Source organism: Phaseolus vulgaris, chromosome 2 (assembly GCF_051622355.1).
Source record: "Phaseolus vulgaris cultivar YP4 chromosome 2, ASM5162235v1, whole genome shotgun sequence".
In the NCBI taxonomy this organism is placed as follows: Eukaryota; Viridiplantae; Streptophyta; class Magnoliopsida; order Fabales; family Fabaceae; genus Phaseolus; species Phaseolus vulgaris.
The window spans coordinates 4,274,346-4,285,615 of NC_143499.1; positions in this window are offsets into that span (position 1 = coordinate 4,274,346).

Here is an 11,270-nt window from a genome sequence, read left to right on the forward strand (position 1 = left end):
GTATCTCAATGACATCAAGAAAGTTGTTGATTCTTTGGCTGCAGTGGGTTCTCCGCTATCAACTGCCGATCACATTGATGCCATTCTTGATGGTCTGTCTGCGGATTTTGATGGGTTCATCACGTCTGTTCTTTCCCGCAGTGACCCATACAGTGTTGACGATCTAGAAGCACTCTTGCTGGCTCAAGAAGCACGGTTTGATAAACACAAACTATCGCATGATACTCTTCTTCAGGTAAATACTGTCTCTACTCCTACTCCTTGGCAATTCAAAACTCAAAATAAAAAGAAGTTCCATTCCTATACTTCGCGTGGAGGCAGCTCTACAAATTCTTCTGGACCTAGCTTTTCTAGTTCGCGCACTCGTCCTTCCTCACCTCAACTGATGGCAAATTTCATGAAGGTCTTCTTGAATCATGTAAGAAAATGGTGCGGAAGCTATGGAGGTGTGTGTGCAAGATCCTCCTAAGAGTGATGTTGATCTTGAAGGTGCATGATAAGTATGAACATTGGGAGGTTCGGCCAGCCCAAGGAAAGATGAAGGATGTGAAGTTTAGAGCCTAGAGTTCTAGGGAGAAGCAAAGCTTGGCACAAAATGGCAGCATAACTTTACTCACAATAAACTTGAAAATACAAGGTGTAGGCTCCTCCTTTTATAGGCTAAGGAGGACCATAATGCAACCCTAATGCTAGCAAAATGAAATGTAAATGTGAAGCACATGGGTGCACATGGCACATGGGTGCACAAATGAGCACATGGGGAGGGGTGTGTCTAGTTTTTATGCTCATCCCCTCCATGGGCTTTCTAGACCGGCCTTGGTAAATTTAAAGGTTTTTTTAGAAACTCTAAGTTTACCTAGGTTGGTGTTTTAGGTGCCAAAATTAATTCTAAGAAAATTACAAATAAAGTTCCTATGCTAATTTTGACAAGAAATTAAAGTCTACTCTACACTAGAGTTTATGGCATTTGAACATGTAAAAGAACGTCTTCTTGGATCCTCTTGGCCATAACTCTATGGTTGGCCCAAATCTACCCTTTGGTGAGCTTGCATGTGGGCTTGTGCTTGGGCCTCTTCCATCATTAACCCTCTCCCTGGACTTCTATCAAGTTATCCTGTCAGATTTGTCATAAACCAGGTCATACTGCAGACACTTGCTGGCACCGTTATGAACCACCTGCTACACATCACTTTCATGCCAACGTCTCACAGTATGCACCTTCTTTTGACCAAGATTCCACTCTATCCATTCTTGGCGCTCCTTCTACCATTGACGACCCTCTATGGTACCCTGATACTGGTGCCACCCACCACGTCACAAAAGACTCAAAGATTTTCTTACAGAAACTGATGGAGGAGGGCCAAGCACATCTAGCCATGGGAGCCAAAGCCCAAACCATGAAGAGCGTCTAGACCAAGGAGAGCGTCTAGCTCCAAGGAATGAGCGTCTAGGACGTGAAGAAGGGAAGCTACCCATGGAGCGTCTAGATGTGGAACTAGACCGTCTAGGTCCTCTCACAAGATCAATGGCTAAGCATGTACAAGCACAAGTGGAAGAAGCCACGGATGGAAGAGAGAAAGCCTTGTATATGTTGCATAAAGGCCCAATAGGGGTACTTAGTAGATAGGGTAGTGTAGAAAGCACATTTGAAGGAAACATTCTAGAACCTTGCTAGGTGTGACCGGTCATAGCACATGGCCTATGCTTTGCATTTCATTTGGTTTACATTTCATTATGTATTAGCTTAGTTCCTACGTCCAAATAGCCTATAAATAGGGAGGCTATCTCATGTATTTTCCAAGTTTATTGTGAGTAAAGTTATGCTGTCAATTTGTGCTCAACTTTGCTTCTCCCTAGAATCCTAGGCTCTAAACTTCAATTCCTTCATCTTTTCCCTTGGGCTGGCCGAACCACCCAATACCCACACTTATCATGCACCTACAAGATCAACACCACTCTTAGGAGGATCTTGCTCACTCTCATTCATTGCTTCCGCCCCATACTCTACATTGATTCAAGAAGACCTTCATGAAAATGCCATCATTTGGTATCATGAGCTTTGGTTCTTCAAGATGAGTAGCTCTTTGTCTTTTCAATTTTAGTTCTTCTTTATTTCATATTGTCATTTAATTTCCATACTTGTCTTGCTATTTTTTTACATTTTAATTTGTTCTTGGTGTGCTTTGTGGAAGATCCAACCGAAGCACTCTTGTTCAATTGATCTTGAACAAGTTCTTGTGCAATTTGTGATAGGATTCCATACACCTTTGAGTTGCTATTTTCTTTTAGGCTTTTGAGTCTTTATTGCTTTCATTATTTGGTTCATATTATGCTTTGAGTCTTTAATTTTCTGAATCTATACATGTTTTGTCAAGTCATGTTCATCCATATTGTCAACAATTCATAGTAGTCCTTTTATTTGGCTTGATTGTTTCTTGATTTTGGGTCTCTTTTTTTTGTTTGAATCTGCTGTTCTTTGCTCCTTTGGTGCCTTTTTAATTTTAGTTTGAGTTCATATTGTGTTTAGATTCTACACAATTCTATTTCACAAATTTCCATTGTGTCTAAACTTTGGTATCTTGCTGTTTTTGTTTCCAGTTTTCAGATTCCCCTGTTTTCACCTTCTCTGTTTTGGCTGTTTTAACCCAGAAAAATATTTCCACTCATAGGAAAATTTTGATTCTCTGGAAAATGCAAGTTTAAAGTGTTATAGAAAGGACAAAAAAAGAATTAGGTCAAAAGAAGCAACAGAAAAAAAATGATAAATCTTTTAAAATCAGAGTGCAAATCTGAAGCGCTCCAGCTGGCCTAACCGAACACCAAAATTGCAAAATTTATTAAAAAAAAATGGTGCATGCGTTTTGAGTGATTCCAAAGCCAGATTTTAGATAAGATCCTAAATATCTTGCATAACAAATTTCAGAGTCAAATTTTAAAAATACAGCTCAGCATAAATCGGGGAACAAACACGTTTCTGGCCCACAACATTTTCCAGTGGTGCTGTTTTTTTTATTTGGTCATCTAATCTAGTGCTTTTCTTTAGGAATTCTTTTGTGTGCCAACCTTTAATTGAGTACCTTTATTTGTTTGCTTTAATTACTTGACTCTCTTTCTAGTTGTCATAATCTAAATCCTTTTGGTGGTACTGTTTTATTCAATTAAATTTGTTTCTTGCTTTTGTTCTTTGACCTCTAATTTGGGTGCTGAAATTTATTCTTCTTTGGTGCTTATGTGAATGGGAACTTGATTTGGTTAAGGTTTAGCCCTTTGTTAGGTGCTGGAAATTGGAGAATTAAAGACCATCATTCTAAGGAGAAGACAAGGCCAAAGCCGAAACAAGCATTCTTGAAAAACACTACAAACACTTGGAAGATCAACAAGCAAAGACAACAAGGAAGTGTACTAACCAAAAAGAGGATCAACAAAGGGAGTTCTCTTATTTCCTTTGCAACTTGGTTTATTGTTAATTACCTTTTTAATTACGTTTTAGACGGTGAGTGTGTCTTCAAGGGCTCTAAGTGTCCAAGAAGCCTCACCTAGGGCCGAATAGTATAGCATTCTTGTTTAGTAATTGTTACTTGTTTGAAATTGCTATTCTATTGCTTTAGTAGAAGCGCTTTGCATGTTTAATTTTGTTTAAATTTTGTGCTAAACCGACTAGCTTTGTTGCATAGTTAGCTTACATTGTTTTCTTGCATTTATTTCTCAACTTATTTGTGTTCTAAGTGTTTCACTAAGAGAAAGTCTTGTGTGAAGATATTGGGGGATAGTTTTTGGCAAGGAAAAGGCTTGGTACTTAAGTAGTCCTTTGTGACTCACCTCCCTTACCTGGAAAACTACCTTCTTTAACTTTCCTAAACTTTCTCAAAGTAAAACACCTATATACACAAAGTTTTAGCCATGTCTTCTTCTTCTCACTCTCCAAAGTCTATAGAAAGTGAAGTAAAATCTTTGAAAACTATTTTAAAAGAAGTATCCCAAGCGGTACAATTGATATCTTTTAGACAATTGGAGAATGAGAACAAAATCAATGAGTTGGCTAAAGCTCAAGAAGAGAAATCACAAAAAACACAAAAATAAAAAAAAACGCTTACTCATGCATCTCAAAGTATTGAGTCTCTAGGGGAGGGAAGCCGTAGAATCAATGATTATTACCAACCACCCCCTAGAAGAACTAGGCAAAGGGAACAAGAGGTGCCAAGGGAAACTAGAGTAGACCTACCTCATTTTCATGGAAAGGAAAATGTAGAAATATATCTAGATTGGGAGATGAAGGTAGAGCAACTCTTTGCTTGCCATAGGGTAAGTGAGGAACGTAAGGTACCCTTAGCCACCCTTAGTTTCCAAGGGAACGCCATGTATTGGTGGACCTCTCTCGAAAGAGAAAGACGTCTTCATAGGGAACCTTCCATTACATATCGGAATGACCTTAGGGGAGCCCTAAGACGTCGACATATACCTTCCTACTACCATAGAGAGTTGATGGATAAGCTCCAAAGACTCCAACAAAAGAACATGAGTGTGGAAGAGTATAGGCAAAAAATGGAGCTCTACATGATGAGAGCATCCATTAGAGAAGAGGAGGAAACCACCATAGCTAGGTTCCTTAGTGGCCTATCACTTGAGATAAGAGATAGAGTAGAGCTCTTACCTTATCAAGACTTGAATGATTTGGTTCAACTTTGCATTAAAGTTGAGCAACAAAACTTGCGCAAAACATCAAGTCAAAAGGTGAGCCTCTATTCTAGCTTTTATCCCAAGAAAGAGTTTAGAAGGGAGGGTAGTACATCCAAGGAAAAACCAAAAGAGCCTACCAAGCCCTTCACCAAAGAAACCTCAACCCCACCCATCCGAGCTAGAGATGTTAAGTGTTTCAAGTGCTATGGTAGGGGGCATGTGCAAGCACAATGTCCAAACCAAAGGACTTTGTTTCTTAAAGGTGTAGATGAGTACACTAGTGGCGAGGATGAGCCTAGTGAGAGAGAGGAAGGGGGAGAGGATGAGAGGGTAGCTCCACTAGAGGGAGAATTGCTTATGATTAGGAGAACCCTCAACAATCACCCTAGCACATCCATTGAAACACAAAGAGAGAACATATTTCATACAAGATGCAATGTTTTAGAAAACATATGCTCTCTCATTGTGGATAGTGGATCTAGTTGTAATTGTTGTAGTGCTAGGATGGTTGAAAAGCTTAAGCTACAAGTGGTTCCTCACCCAAAACCTTACAAACTTCAATGGCTTAATGAAAATGGGGAACTACATGTAGACAAGCAAGTGGAAATCAAGTTTTCCATTGGGAACTACAAGGACAAAGTTTTATGTGATGTAGTGCCTATGGAAGCTTGTCATATTTTATTAGGGAGACCATGACAATTTGATAAGAAAACCTTGCATGATGGTCTCACTAACGAAATTTCCTTCACCCATAAGTATAAAAAGTTTGTACTTAGTCCTTTACCACATTCTCAAGTGGTAAAAGACCAAATACAAATGAAGCAAAAGAGGGATGAGGAAAACAAAAAAAAAAGAGCGCTAGAAAAAGAGAAAATCCTTAGGGATAGGAAGGCGTGGGAGAAGAGTGTTCCTTCCCACAAGGTTGGTCAACAAGAAAAGCCTCTTGAAAACGTTTTTGAAAATTTGCTTCTTGTTGAACAACCAAGTCTTATCTTTTGTAAAGGAGCACTTACATGCACTGCCACAAGTAGTGAACTTATGAATTTACCTCCTCAAATCGAAAATCTTTTGAGTGAATTTGAAGATCTATTCTCACAAGAGGGACCAATTGGGCTTCCTCCTCTAAGGGGAATAGAACATCAAATTGACTTTATCCCGGGGGCAAGCCTACCAAATAGGCCTGCTTATAGAACCAACCCCGAGGAAACTAAGGAGATAGAATCACAAGTTCAAGACTTGTTGGAGAAGGGTTGGGTTCAAAAGAGCCTAAGCCCTTGTGCTGTACCTGTCTTGTTGGTGCCAAAAAAAGATGGAAAATGGCGCATGTGTTGTGACGGTCGAGCAATCAACAACATCACCATCAAGTATAGGCATCCAATTCCAAGGCTTGATGATATGCTTGATGAATTGCATGGGTCAACTCTATTCTCCAAAATTGATCTTAAAAGTGGATATCACCAAATTCGAATCAAGGAGGGTGATGAGTGGAAAACCGCTTTTAAGACCAAATTTGGATTATACGAGTGGTTGGTGATGCCCTTTGGGCTTACTAATGCCCCAAGTACATTCATGAGGCTTATGAATCACACCTTGAGGGATTGTATAGGTAAATATGTAGTAGTTTACTTTGATGATATTTTAGTATATAGTAAAACCCTAGAAGACCATCTAAGTCACCTTAGGGAAGTTCTTCTAGTTCTTAGGAAAAATAGTCCTTTTGCAAATAGGGATAAGTGTACCTTTAGTGTAGATAGTGTAGTCTTCTTAGGCATCATAGTAAACAATAAGGGGGTGCATGTAGATCCCGAAAAAATCAAAGCCATCCGAGAGTGGCCAACTCCACAAAATGTAAGTGATGTAAGAAGTTTTCATGGTTTAGCTAGCTTCTATAGAAGGTTTGTGCCTAATTTTTATAGCCTAGCATCTCCTTTGAATGAACTTGTTAAAAAAGATGTTGCATTTTGTTGGAATGAAAAGCATGAGCAAGCCTTTCAAAGGCTAAAAGCTCAACTCACCAATGCACCCATCCTATCTCTTCCAAATTTTTCCAAAACTTTTGAGATAGAGTGTGATGCATCGGGAGTAGGCATAGGTGCGGTTTTGTTGCAAGGTGGACACCCCATTGCTTATTTTAGTGAAAAACTCCATGGTGCCACCCTCAACTACCCCACATATGACAAAGAGCTCTATGCTCTTGTGCGAGCCCTAAAAACTTGGGAACACTACCTTGTGTCCAAAGAATTTGTCATCCATAGTGATCACGAGTCTTTAAAATATTTAAAGGGCCAACACAAGCTCAACAAGAGACATGCTAAATGGATGGAATTTCTTGAACAATTTCCTTATGTAATAAAATACAAGAAAGGAAGCACCAATATAGTGGCCGATGCTCTTTCAAGACGGCATACACTCCTTTCAAAATTGGGTGCCCAAATTCTTGGATTTGACCACATAAGAGAGCTTTACCAAGACGATCAAGAACTCTCATCCATCTATGCCCAATGTCTACATAGAGCGCAAGGAGGTTACTATGTGTCCGAGGGATATCTTTTTAAAGAGGGAAAACTTTGCATTCCCCAAGGAACACATAGGAAACTCCTTGTCAAAGAATCACATGAGGGGGGACTCATGGGCCACTTTGGAGTTGATAAAACTCTAGATCTTTTAAAAGCAAAATTTTGTTGGCCACACATGAGGAAAGATGTCCAACGACATTGTTCTAGATGCATCTCATGTTTAAAAGCAAAGTCTAGAACAATGCCGCATGGACTCTACACCCCTTTGCCGATTGCAAATGCTCCTTGGGAAGACATTAGCATGGATTTCATTTTAGGACTTCCTAGGACTGCAAGAGGCCATGACTCTATCTTTGTGGTAGTGGACCGTTTTAGCAAAATGTCCCATTTTATTCCATGCCACAAAGTAGATGATGCTCAAAATATTTCTAAACTCTTCTTTAGAGAAGTGGTGAGACTCCATGGTCTCCCTAGAAGTATAGTGTCCGATAGAGATCCCAAGTTTATCAGCCACTTTTGGAAAACTCTTTGGTGTAAACTTGGAACACGACTACAATTTTCAACTTCTTGTCATCCTCAAACGGATGGACAAACCGAAGTAGTCAATAGATCTCTTGGAACTATGCTTAGGGCTATCATGAAGGGCAACCACAAATCTTGGGATGAGTACCTTCCCCATATTGAATTTGCTTACAATAGAGTAGTTCACAAGACTACTAATGCTTCTCCTTTTGAAGTAGTATATGGCTTTAATCCTCTCACACCCATGGATTTGATACCCCTTCCTAATCCACAAGATTTTGTGCATAAGGAAGGCGTAATCAAAGCTGATTTTGTAAAGAAAATGCATGAGAAGATTAAACTCCAAATACAACAACAAAATGAGAAGTACACAAAATACAACAATAAAGGGAAGAGAGAAATAATTTTTGAGGAGGGAGACTTAGTTTGGCTTCACCTTCGCAAAGATAGATTTCCAACTCAAAGGAAGTCCAAACTAAGTCCCCGAGGAGATGGACCTTTCCAAGTTCTCAAGCGAGTCAACAACAATGCATATAAATTGGACCTACCTCTTGAATATGGAGTACATGACACTTTTAATGTAATTGATCTTTCTCCATTTGTAGGTACCAATGACGATGACGAGCTGGATTTGAGGACAAATCCTTTCCAAGGGGGAGGGGATGATGGAGGAGGGCCAAACACATCTAGCCATGGGAGCCAAAGCCCAAACCATGAAGAGCGTCTAGACCAAGGAGAGCGTCTAGCTCCAAGGAATGAGCGTCTAGGACGTGAAGAAGGGAAGCTACCCATGGAGCGTCTAGATGTGGAACTAGACCGTCTAGGTCCTCTCACAAGATCAATGGCTAAGCATGTACAAGCACAAGTGGAAGAAGCCACGGATGGAAGAGAGAAAGCCTTGTATATGTTGCATAAAGGCCCAATAGGGGTACTTAGTAGATAGGGTAGTGTAGAAAGCACATTTGAAGGAAACATTCTAGAACCTTGCTAGGAGTGACCGGTCATAGCACATGGCCTATGCTTTGCATTTCATTTGGTTTACATTTCATTATGTATTAGCTTAGTTCCTACGTCCAAATAGCCTATAAATAGGGAGGCTATCTCATGTATTTTCCAAGTTTATTGTGAGTAAAGTTATGCTGTCAATTTGTGCTCAACTTTGCTTCTCCCTAGAATCCTAGGCTCTAAACTTCAATTCCTTCATCTTTTCCCTTGGGCTGGCCGAACCACCCAATACCCACACTTATCATGCACCTACAAGATCAACACCACTCTTAGGAGGATCTTGCTCACTCTCATTCATTGCTTCCGCCCCATACTCTACATTGATTCAAGAAGACCTTCATGAAAATGCCATCAGAAACAACCCTACTATGGCCCAGATGATCTTAAACTAGGTAATGGTCAAGGTACGCACATCTTACACACTGGCTCTGCTGTTTATACTTCTCCACATACGCACACTGCTTTTACTCTTAATAACTTGCTTCATGTTCCTGCTATAACTAAAAATCTCATAAGTGTTGCTTAGTTTGCCAAGGATAACCATGTCTATTTTGAGTTTTTCCCTAACGTTTGCTATGTTAAAAATCAGGCCACTCATCAGATTTTTCTTCAAGGATTTCTTAAAGATGGTCTGTATGTGTTCCCACCATCACCCTCTGATTCCAATCACTACACTGCTAACTCTGCTTCTTACAAACCTTCTATTCCGCAATTACAACTATGGCACAACAGGCTTGGTCACTGTAATATGTCTATTGTTAAACGTATATTGAATACCTGCAACATTTCTTTTAAGTCAAACAATCATTTATGTGATCCTTGTATTCGCGGGAAGCACCATCAACTTCCTTTTCATAAATCTGATACACATTACACACACCCTTTACAGCTTGTTTTCATTGACATTTGGGGTCCTGCCCCCGTGTGCGCATCTAATGGTGCAAAATACTATATGTTGTTTTTAGATGCTACTACCAGATATACGTGGTTATTTTTGTTGCATCAAAAGTCTCAAGCTTTAGATACGCTTATTTGCTTTAAACAGTTTGCTGAAAATCAAACAGGCTTTAAACTTTGTGCTATTCAATCCGATAATGCAAAAGAATTCATTTGTTTTAAACCTTTCACTCAAAAATTTGGAATCCTTCATCGCTTTACTTGTCCTCACACACATGAACAAAATGGTTCTATTGAACGTAAGTACAGGCACATCACTGATATGGGGCTAACCCTTCTTGTTGCTGCATCTCTCCCCATTAAATTCTGGGGTGAAGCTTTCACTACTGCTGTGCATATCATAAATATTATGCCTACTCCTGTTCTATCAAATAAAACACCACATGCACCACCGTTTAACACTGAACCTGATTATCGCACGTTAAAAACTTTTGGTTGTGCATGCTATCCATTACTGAGACCTTATAATCAACACAAACTTGATTTCAAGTTTACATGCTGTCTCTTTCTTGGTTACAACGCTCAAAACAGGGGCTACATTTGCCTCTCACCTAGTGGTAAAGTATACATCTCTCGTCATGTTGTTTTCCATGAAGATTTATTTCCCTATAATATGCCTGAATATCGTTTTCACACTTCTGCTACTGATGTTCCTATTTTAGCATCTCCCGTTTCTCCTCTCATTGTGCTTGCTGATCCTGTTGATAATTCAGCGTCTCATCCTTCTACTCCCTCTGACCCTTCTATGTTTACACATTCTAATACTTCGCCTCTGCCTGTGCAATCTTTGTCCCCTAACAATAAACCCGTTAATCATCATCTCATGACCACACGATCAAAGGCAGGTATCTTCAAACCAAAAACTTTTCATACCGCAGTTAGTCACCACTCTGCTGTTCCTACATCTGTCCAAGAAGCACTATCCTCTCCCTCCTGGCTTCAAGCAATGCACGATGAGTACACGACTCTTCTCCGCAATCACATGTGGTCTCTTACATCTCTTCCAGCTGGTGCTAAAACCGTTGGGTGCAAGTGGATATTCAAAAACAAGTTTCATTTCAAAGACATAAAGCTCGTCTTGTAGCAAAAGGTTTCCATCAAACTGCAGGTTGTGATTATAATGAGACATATAGCCCTGTTGTAAAGCCCTCCACCATTCGTTTGGTGTTATCGCATGTTGTCACTGCCGCATGGCCCATCCATCAAGTTGACGTCAATAATGCATTCCTGAATGGTGATCTTAAAGAGGATGTTTATATGACCCAACCACCAGGTTTTGTGTCTTCTTCTCCACACCTCGTTTGCAAACTTCACAAAGCTTTGTATGGCTTAAAGCAAGCACCCAGGTCATGGTTCCAAAAGCTAAGCACCACTCTTCAAAACTTTGGTTTTCATTCTACAAAAAGCGATAACTCTCTGTTTGTTGTTACACCTCTGCACATACTATTTTTATCCTAATCTATGTTGATGACATTATCATCACAGGTTCTTCCTTGCATGAAGTTCAAAAACTCATATCCAAACTCAGTTCATGTTTTGCTCTCAAGGACCTAGGCCCTCTACATTACTTTCTCGGCGTTGAAGTAAAGCACC